General features: G+C 48.6%; 1 long non-coding RNA gene across 2 annotated transcripts in view; it reads left to right on the plus strand.

Annotated features, from left to right (window-relative positions):
• The window catches only part of LOC135312417 (uncharacterized), a 98,406-nt gene extending 91,153 nt beyond the window's left edge, over positions 1 to 7,253 (plus strand). The window contains exons 8-9 of one of the 2 annotated variants that reach the window (XR_010371920.1): positions 32 to 2,238; positions 5,012 to 7,253. This is a non-coding gene — a long non-coding RNA (uncharacterized LOC135312417). Of the gene's footprint in view, positions 1 to 31 lie in introns of both variants that reach the window. The other variant, XR_010371921.1, reaches the window with a different exon arrangement.
• Positions 7,254 to 10,850: the final 3,597 nt, after the last annotated feature.

The raw sequence follows: 10,850 nt of genomic DNA on the forward strand, positions 1-10,850 counted from the left end.
ATTTGCAAATATCTTCTCTTTTTTCTGTCAGAGTCTAGCTCTGGGATCACCAAGCTGGAAAGCAACGGCAGCCTATAAAGCAATCATTTGCAATGACAGTGGGACATACAGAGAATTTAAAAATGTGCCTTTAGTGGAGACTGCTACATCAAAAAAAAACCCAAAAACAGAAAAAAACAGAATGCTGAAGCAAAGAGCCACTCACCTTTTCAAGTTTCGCAACAAATATGTCCTTGAGAAACGCGTGGAGGGTAACTACAAAAGGAAAAATTAGCTTAGCATAGAAGAACTAAGCTGCTGGAAGCAGGAGATGCAGCCCCTGCACTGCAGGCACCTGCAAGGGGAACGGGGAAATGGTGTTTAGGAGCAGCTGTTTCCATTGGCAAGTGGTTCTCGTGGTCTCCCATGGAGTTAGGACCTTAAAAGGAGTGGAAGGGCACCTGGGAAGATGTGCTAGCCCAATACCCGTGCCTGGGGCAAACGCCCGACCGCTGTTCCCTGCCAGAGGAGCTTTTTGGAGCTGCGCCCGTGGGAAATGGGCTTGCCAGGACCAGAGAGCCGCCACGAGGTTTCACGTGTGAATAGGAGGCTTCATGAAGATATGCCTTGCCTGCGGATAATTTCCTAAAGAGAGATCGTGTTTGGGAGGATCTATTTCGTGCAATGTCACGTCGAGCGGTTGCTCGGCAGGGGGTGGTGGGGGACGTGGAACGGGGAGGAGCAGAAAGGAAGGAGGACAAACTGTGTCCCGCTCCCCTCGCTTAGAGGGAAGCTGAGAGGAGACGTCTTGGGTAATCCTCCTCCGTGGGGCCAGCAGCAGGAGCGTCCTCCACACCTCTTTTACCAGGCAAACTAGCTCGATTATCCTTCTACACCTCCACGTATTTTGTTTTAGTTTCAGACTTACCAGGGAGCAGATGAAAGTCACAGACCACAAGAAGGGCACCAGAGATTTCTCAGTCCAGCCCCTTCGCTTTCCTCCTCTCAAGTGTTGCGTATTCCTATTTTATTTTAGAATAAGGTTCGCAGAATTGGCTCAAGACGGCAATCAGCTAGCAGAGCACAGCACGAAACCCATCCCAAAGGGCCTCCGAGGGCCAAAGCTGCATCCAGGAATGTGCCAAAAAGCCTTGGAACAATGGCCACGAGCAGCTGCAGCGGATTTCTGCCGCCTCGATGTTGCTCTGTAGATGAAGAGGAGCTGAAAAAGGAGTAACTATTACTGTGACCTTGCTTATGGCTCAAATGTCATGGAATCCTAATTTTTATTTAAGAGAGGCCAATTTCCCTGAGATTTTAATTGGAAGAGACTGTGATGCAATGGAGCAGAAATTAACCCACAGAACGTATAATTCATCTCATTTCCAAAGGTTTTTATTGCTGATCCCTTAGGCCCTAAGCACACCCTAGTCTGTGTTCAGGATAAGAAATACCTGATTTCTCTTGTCTCTCATCAAATTAGGCTAGCACAGCCAGTACTTAAAGGATTGCCGTTCCCCAGAAAACTCCACGTGTGGTCCCTGTTTCAGCTCAGCAGAAAATTCAGATATTCTCAGACAAAAATATGTGAGGTTATCTTAGTCTCAGGCTCATATCCCCGTGTTTTCTTAAGGTAGAATATTTCCAGCCACCTTGTTATCCAGCTGGGAATAGAAGAAGCTGTATAAATATAGGTTCCCATTGCCCATCCATACATGCCATGCTCTCCGAGGAGTGAATTATATATTGCTTCCAGAATGAAGTAGCAAGGTCCATCTTTCCTCCCAAGCTGTGCCATACGAGTGCTTTCTCTGAGGGCGCCTTCCCAAGGCTGCCGCCTTTTTCTGTGGACCTGTTACCAGCATGAAGAGGGGCACTCTTGTGCAGGGTGTGAATCTTTCCTTGCCTCTGACTCACTGTTATGTGAGCGAAACAGCAGGCCTGTCCAAGAGGAGCCCATTCAGTCCTCGGTGTGTTCATTCATCTCATTATCCTTGTTTTCTTCCATATTATTTGAAGAATCGTATTTATCAAATGGCTTTATCTAAGCCTGATGATGTATCTGTCTCTCTCCTTGACCCAGAGCTGAACGTATTGTGCTGGTGCCTCCCTCCCTGGCACGGAGGCTGAGATGCTGGAGCGGGCTGTCCCTTCTCCCTTAGTGCCACAGCCCTGGCTGGTATGTCCTTGGCAGCTTGTGTAATCTGCCTGTGTCTGCTGGCCACCCATAACATGGCAGTGACAATCCTTGGCTCGCAGGTAGGATAAAGTACCCTGCGTATTTAGGGCCGTGTGAGCACAAACTGCTTGCTCTAGCAGCAAAGTAGCTAAAACCGGTAACCCTGCAGGACGCGAAGGGCAGCAGAGCGAATGCAAAATGCTTGGCTCTTGGCATTCGCTGCAGAGGTTTCTCCTGACATCCTGGAGGACCTGTGGAAGGGAAGGCCTTCCAGGAGCATTTTCAATAACAGAAACACATTGACATGTGCATTGTGGGTGGAATACGTCAAGCACGACCCCCCCTGCCCATTTGGGGCAGCATTTCTGCTGCTGTGTGAGGCTGGAGCCCACAAACACGGAGCTGGAAAAGTAAAGTCGGTCTTGGCTGTGCACCTTCCTATCTCAGCCATCTCCCTCTAGCAGCAGCGCCCTTGCACGCCGTCAGCCCAGCCTCAGTCATTCCGTCATTGTTTTCTTCCTGGAGTCGCTGTTTCTTCTCAGCCCTTCCTTCACCTGCGTCGGTCGGTCAGTTCGATGCTCAGCGAAGTTACGCACCGCTCGCTTGACTTCACACTCGGACGCACAGTGCTCTCGCTTGTAGAAGTTGCTAACAAGTCCAAGCTGGTATTTAAGGCAGCCAGTAAACATGTCCTCGCTAGTGACTGATGAGGGGTGTTTCTGCACAGACTAATGCACATATTGAGACAGATGCATTTTGTCACGTCTTTACACCACTTCCTCCGGGATAAGTTTTATAGACGCAGTTAAGATTTTTACAGCATATGAAAAGGCTCAGAGACTGAAAGGTAGGTTTGTACACCCTCGAGTTTTACAAATGTGGTGTCAGCGGCGTTCAGAATAACCTCTTGAAAGGCTTTTGCCCTCTTAACTTCAGGAATGTAAGTTAAGTCCTGAAGAGTGCAGAAATAAAATACCCAACGTGGTAAGAATTTAAAATGGAAAAAATGGGGTATTTTACAGTTAGTACCTCATTTCTATAAACTTAATTCAGCTCTTCTTTCGAAAGAGGTCTGTAGATATAATCAAAGCTTGTATGCCTTAGTTTTAATTCATTTCATATCCATTGTATTATATGGTGTTATTTTTATAGTATTCACATATAGTTGACTTTTAGCTCAAATCACTAGTGCAATTTCATCTTTTGCGGTTATTCCTAGCTTTCTCAAATGGGTTCTTTTGTCAGTCTCTAAATAATGGAAATTTCTTAAGCTTGACCTATTTGCCATCTAGAAAGCACAGACTCTGAGATGGATTACCACTTAAGCCATGGCCACCTAAATTACATGGAAGTATAATTAATGACCAGCTTTAATGACCTTTATACTGTCAGGGCGATGAAAAGTTAGCCTTTCTAGAATTAAACAAGCCAAAATCTGTTCTACTTTTCTGTATATGGGAGCTGAAGTACAGGGGAGGTAAATTTCTGAAGCTGATAAGATTTAGTCCAAGACCTGAGTAATCATTGACTAATCCGGGAGAAGCATAGCAGGCTATCGATGTTTGAAGGTCTGATTTACCTTTTGTGCTGATATAATGTTTTGCCTCTAATGGATTCATTTCTGATTTATACTGCTGTAGCCAAGAGAGAAGCCTATTTCCAAGGCAGAAGAGAAGCTTGCTATGATGAATAACAAGTGAGGTTTTCAAAATTCTCTAAGCAATTAATTAACCCGCAGCTTCAAAACAGAAATATTCCCGGCACCGTGTTTTCTAGGAATTCCTCCAATATTATTTTAAAGGTCTCAGAGAGCCTTTGCCTGTTCCCACGAGCAACTGTTGTGCCATCTTAAACATGATCCTCTCTGCAAGATCCCCCAGCTGCTTCCTTTAAAGCGTTCCTGCTCCCAGCCTCATCGCGTTTGGATGCACTGTGGGAAAGGGGTGGTTCCGGAGCTGTCGTCCACAGCTCCCCCGCGGGACGTGGTGGCTGCGGCTGTCCCCGGCGTTACAGCCCCAGGCTGGCTGGCCGCAGCCACATGCCACCCTGCCACACGGAGGGCTCTCCCGCCGGCCCCGGGTGGCTTCAAAGGGGAAAACGGATTTGGGAACCACTAGCCGGAATGGCAGAAGTCTCTTGGAAAGGCAAGTCAGACCCCTTGAAAGTCAGGAAGAAAAAAGAACCCGTTGCTAAACCTCTAGGAAGCAAATGACGGGGCATGGACTGGCCATGCACGGGGGACGCCCACAGCAGGGTTTTGCCTGGGATGAGCCGGAGCTGAGTGTCCCAGCGCCCGGGAGCACGTGTTGTGAACTGCTTTGCACAGAAGCGAGGTGTCCCCTGTCCTCTTGGCTGGTGGCTCCTTGAGTTTCTGAGAGGCAGCGCCTCGCACTTGGTTTCTACGTGTCACTTAACTTTTGCTTTGGGAAAGAAACGTAACTCTTGGGTGCGCGGCCATGGGGGTTTCCAGCCTCCAGCTTGTGTGATGGACTGGCAGTGTCAGTCCTTCTACTGATGTTGTGCCAGAAGACTGGAGCTAACGCATGTGTCAAGTGCAACATGTCTTGTAACCTCTAGAGTAGATGCTATTTGACTGAGGTGTTTTCAGGCTTTTGCACCCAATTCTGCTCTCATTTAGACATCTCTCCTGCTGCTCTGATATTACTGTTCTTCCTACAGCAGCTTAAAAAGTCTGCCTTTCACCTGCCTATTGCTGTTTTATCAGTACTTAGCGCAGGCAAACCCTCACTTGCTGCCTGAGTGAAGAACCTTCTGCGTCATCCTCACGCCTGATTCACCACCCTTTGTGAGGAGGTTTGTCCTTCATTAACTGTTGCTCTTGCATCTCCCCAGGTAGCAGAGTCTAGGGAAAGAAGAAGGAGACCCCTTGCAGGAGTTACCCACAGTTTACACTGATGTGCCACTAAGAGGCATGTCCCTCCTGTCGGGCTTTAACGGCTGTAGCTATGCTTTCTATAGTTCTCCACACCCCGGACAGAGCACTTGGAAAAAAAAATGCAGAAGTCTTTGGTCATGGTCAGTCTATTTCTACAAACAAATAAAAGATCCTCAGCTAAAACTAGCCGAGAGCTTCAGACAGTCCAACCACTTCTTCCACTCCTGAAAACCCTCCTTCCTCAGGGCTGAAATTCTGGTACTGTAAGAGCCAATTCAGTACTTTGCCGCCGACTTCCGTAGGGGCCAGATCTCTGCCCAGATGTTCCTCCTTGGCTTTAACATCTTCACATCTTCCTGCACTCCTGGGCTCCTAGTACCACTTTGTTCCGCTCCCCGTCACACATTTTATTCCTTTTTTTCCCTCCACGATTGACAAACAACTACTTCTGGCAAGCAGCGGAAGCGTCAGAGGATACTCGCTGACATCCTTGCCAGATGATGCTTCCATACAAGTGGGTCAGTGTCGTGACTGGCGCAATCGTTCTGGGGGATACTGTGCCCTCATTCATGACAACAATCAGGCTCTCAAAATCCCTCACATAAAATAGCTGGCAAAGGCATCCTGTTATCTCTCCTTTTTGACTGCTAGCTGGTACAGGCTGCCCTGCCTCACGCGCTCTGCACTGGGTACAGCTATGTGAAGATTTCAGTTTAGTTCTTCGGCTGCTTCTTCTGCTGGGTCGGATCTAATTGCTGTCAGGATGCATAGCTGGTGCTTCAGGTGGTAATGGGAAGACCTAGGAAATGCTTTTGAGCTTTAAAATCTCCTTAAGACAGCTTCTCCCCCTTCCAGAAAGAGGAAGCTTCTGAAACTTGTAAAAATAATTGGTCAATGTGGGAGAGAACTTAGACTGTAATACTAATGCGCTAAAATTCAATCACTGTGCACACCGTGGCATCACTTCAGTAGATGCAGCTTAGCAAGCATTAGATTTACAACCATGTTTTTGCCAGCTTGGTCTGCAGAGCTAAATTCTTCAGGACTTTCCTGGATTTTTCTCAGCCAGGTAGACCTCATCTGCCTCCCTTTCCAATCTGAATGGCCTCCCACATACAGTCCCCTTCTCCGGCTGCCTGGCTTTGCCTCCTTTGGCATTCGGATCTTAGCCCTTCTTTTCATTTTCCCTGGCAGTTTTGGCTTGACCACTGCTTGAAAGACAGAGGGGAAAAAACCAATTTTCGGGGAATTGTCCTAAAAATCAATTGGTGGAGTTTCAGGCAACTTAACCTAACGGTTAATTCAAGCCCAAGTGCTGCAGGAGTGGGAGCGGTTTTTGAGGACTGACAGCTCCTCATTAACATCTTGCAGGACTGCTGCGGCTCGAAAGATAAGGGATAATAAGGTCGGCTGATACTTAGCGTGTTTGGTTCTTCGGTGTCTCCAAGCACTGTCCCTGCTGGCTCTGGGCCCGTCTTTGTTCCTTGCTTTGGCAGTATATTATAGGGCAAGGTACAGAGTAGGTAGGACTAAGATTGCTGTTGTCATTCCCGGTTTGTTTCTCTTTTCTGGGTCCGTATGGCAATTTAGTCCATTTGTTTTGGTACAAAGAGCAATTATGGAGATATTGCGAGCTCCTAGTTGGACCACTTCAGTGTTTCCCTGGGACCAGCTATAACTGTTTAAGGTAGTTTGAGTGTCTAATGGGTGTAATTAAACACACAACTCTTAGCAGCTAATTTCTATACCTAGCAGATCTTTGGACTGTGCCAATTTAGGAGGCACAATATGTGCTGTAACTGTGGCAGGAGTTAGCAATAAATCTCCAAGGAAACCCCCTGGACACATAGTGCGTAAAAATCTCGGTCTGGTCACGGACTATTGACACACTCAAAGGTACGATGCCGATGCAGTGACCTCGAGTTGAGACCCAATGCGAGGAAATCAGGAATGTGCAATTTAAAAGGATGATAACAATTTCCAATACATAAGCATGGAAGGATGCCTTAAGGAGTGATTAATGTGACATCCCATTAGCTTTAAGTACTACAGAACATCTGGCATATTTCCCCCTTGACTGCAAATTTCTGAGCACTGGTGTTATGTCATCTTACAGTATTCATTTTCTCCCTGTCTCTATGAATCACCGCAGCAATTGTTCATATGAAGGCAATTATATAAATGCATTTGATTAAACTAGCTTTCATGTAGTACAGTGTGCTGGTTTTGGCTGGAATAGAGTTAATTTTCTTCATAGTAGCTGGTGCTGGGCTGTGCTTTGGATTTGTGCTGGAAGCAGTGTTGATAACCCAGGGATGTTCTTGTTCCTGCTGAGCAGGGCTTGCACAGAGCCAAGGGCTTTCCTGCCCCTCAGCCCACCCCACCAGCGAGGGGCTGGGGGTGTACAAGGAGCTGGGAGGGGACACAGCCGGGACAGTGACCCCAGCTGACCCCAGGGATGTCCCACACCACATGGCATCGTGCTCAGCACATAGAGCTGGGGGAAGGAGGAGGAAGGGGGACACTGGGAGTGATGGTGTTTCCCTTCCCAAGTCACCATGACCCGTGATGGAGCCCTGCTCTCCTGGGGGTGGCTGAGCACCCTCCTGCCTGTGGGAAGGAGGGAATGAATTCCTTGGTTTGCTTCACTTGTGAGCACAGCTTCTGCTTTACCTACTGAACTGTCTTAATCTCACCCCATGAGTTTTCTCCCTTTTACTCTTCTGACCCTCTCCCCCACCCCACTGCGGGGGAGCGAGCGGCTGCGTGGGGCTTGGTGGCCGGCTGGGGTTAAACCACGACATACGGGGCTTTTTTATATGGGCATTTCCTTTCCAAAGGTAACTCAGAGGAACTGATGCATTAGGTTTGTGCCATATGGCAGAGGTTAGAGTCCCTCAGCACTGCTAAGGGACATTTCAGCACACCAAGGGCCCAAATGCTGTACCTGGGGTTGATCCACTGGGCTCCTCTCACACAGGCACCTGGACAAAATTGTGGTAATGGGCGCAGCCAATTTACTGAAATTTTTAACAAAATTCTGGAAGCTAGTGTTGCGTGTTCATGTTTTGCTGATTTGCGTTACCCTTGGAGGTTTCATCTTCTCAAATGTCAGTCAGAGAATGATAAAGACCAGACTGCGTGGCACAGTGACCTTGGGCTCTCTCTTCTGTTACCCCGTCTTGGGTGCTTTAACACTGAGCAGATTGGGTCCAAGCGTAAGAGGATAAAGTCAGAGCGATTAGGGATTTGTCCCATGACTTCAGCACTGTTGGATCCTCTTGAATGCCTTAAAAGCTCTCATGAATTATGGACATAACTGGTCGTGCCAACACACACTTTGGAAATGTTAATTTTTTTGATGTCGCACAGTTGATTAGGCAAAACAAAATAACCCTCCACCTCCAGAAAGGTAGCAATATGAATTCGGCTCATTATGACTTTCCCCAGCTCCTGCCCTTCAAACTTTGAGCAGAACTGTACCTGGTGGCAGCCGCAGTGGGGGTGAGGGGTGGCTCCCGATGCTCAGGGCCATTTTCTCACCAGGCTCAGCATCCAGCCCTGGGTGCTGCACTACGGTTATTCACCCTGGAGCATTACGGAATAAACTTCCTGAAAATACTCACCACTTAAAGCGTGGCCCTCTTTCTCTCCCCACCAGTGTTTTAAAGAGTAAAAGAAGGAAGTGCCTTTCCCACAGGGATGATCACACACAGCTCTTAACCACCCACTCTCCTTTCTTCAGCATCAGCTGTTCTGCTGTGGCAGGCTGACCTGACTTCACTTGGGTGCTAGACAAATCTCAGCATGCGGGCGTTTAGATTCGAGGAACTCACCCAAGGGAATGTGAGGTGGGAGGAGGAGAGGCGGTGAGCGTGCCAAACCTGGGGTACATTACCGCCAGCCCCTCGCTGCTGCGCACGCTAAAGCAAGAGTGGCAGAAGGCAGAAGCATGGGGAAGGGAGAGGGGCTCCTCTCCGCAGGCACTTGAAGTAACTACTTCTCTGTTGTATTCACAGAGTGGCAACGGTTGTGCCATTGCACGAAGCAGAAACCAGCTCACGCTGTGTATTTTTGGGGGGGGGGGTTTCTCTTTGGAGTGCAAGAGGCTGGCTCTGACCATCTCATGCCGAGTGTGCTTCTAAATAGAAACTGCTCCTGGAGTCCGTGGCTTGCAGGTTGGTCTCTCGCAACATGTGGTATGATTTCCCGCTGAAAGGCCAACGGCTTTGCCCTCCTCGAGGTTTCGTGAACTCAGAGGCCAGGCAAAACTGGTCCGGAGAGGAGCTGCCCGTCCCACGGAGCCGCTTGCTGGCCTTGGCGACGTAGCGCAACAGGGAAGGGTGGGAAATAGACAAACACAGACCATCCGTGGCCTCCCTTCCCTGCCCTGCCTGGGCTTACTCTGCATCGCAGCTTCGCATCCGAGAAGTGGGGAGAATGGTACCGTGCTGTCTCCCAGCTGTGGTGTAACGGTGTCTGCATGTCAGCCCCGGCCGTGCTCTGGGCACCCCTTGTGTATACGCATTAACCTGCACCAGGCAGGGAGGCTCATAGGTTCTTTCTTTTCTTTTTCCTACAGCCGGAGACAATGGAAATACCCTGGTTTGTGTTATCTGTGTATCGTACCACTTTAAATAACAGATGCAACCTTCGGTATCCCTCAAATTCAAATAGGCCCTATAAAAATGCTTTTTTTTCCACTGAACGGCTTCTCGGCTCCGGAGGAAGAACTGTCCTCCAGGCCTTGAGAGGGGTTTTCTTATTCTTTAAGTCATTTTACACAAATCAAGACATTCTTAAAAATTAAAAGCGATTTAGCCCCTTTCTACACACCAGGAATATGAGTCAAGAAGAGGTGGAGGTGAAAGCCCATCTCCCATGGACTACAATTGCAGCTTTAAGTGTTCAACCCTTCTGCCAGTCAGACTGGAGGGTTTTTAGGCAGAAATCAGAAAATGGAGAGGAAACAATCCCTAACCTGGTCAGAGTGGGAGCTCTGGGGCTTGAGGGAGGGTTTCTACGCCTTTTTTCTCTGTGAAAAATGCAGATCGGAAGCAGCAGCATTTTGTAGGTAGCATTTGCTGTGCTGTTGATTTTGAATGCGAGTATCGCTTTGTTGCAATTTTTATTATCTTAAAAGGCTATTTTTTTTTATTCCAGTCTGAAATCTGCTTTAAATTCATTCAAAAACATCAAGCAAAAGTTAAACTTAAATGAAAAAAGTTTTTATTCCGTCACTATGCCTGTTGATAACTGTGTGCAAGATGTCTGGGTGCAGGGACTAGCTTAGCATCGCACCAAGGTCCTGGGCTTGGCGGGGGCTGCAGTTTCTCCACAGCAGCCCTCAGGTGCATTCAGCTAGTATTCCTCTCAGTCCCCTGCCCTGCTGGGAACAGCTTCTCCAGATTTCTCAGCCAGTGAGGACGTTCAGGCGGGGCAACGAGCACGCTGCTGGCTCACCCAGGATCCTGCTCATCCAGATCGGGGTCGATGACTCCCCCTGAAACTCACTGCAGCCTCCTGCTGGCCCTCAGCCGAGCTTTTGGTCCCCTGGAAGCCAAAGCAGGTGAGGAGTAGAAGCAGGTGCAGAGCAGTGCCTTACTCGGATCCTGCGCCGCTCATGGCTGAGGCACGGCCTAAGGCACACCCGGGTCCCCTCACTCCAATGAGCATCTGCTGCCCCTAATATAAAAAGGGGCAAATTACGTGATCCTCCAGGCCTTAAACTGTGCGAGTTCAGCGCAGGTGTGGGGAGGGGCGTCTGTTCCCTCCCCTTGCCAATATGCTGATGAC

This window comes from Phalacrocorax carbo, chromosome 3 (assembly GCF_963921805.1).
Source record: "Phalacrocorax carbo chromosome 3, bPhaCar2.1, whole genome shotgun sequence".
In the NCBI taxonomy this organism is placed as follows: domain Eukaryota; kingdom Metazoa; phylum Chordata; class Aves; order Suliformes; family Phalacrocoracidae; genus Phalacrocorax; species Phalacrocorax carbo.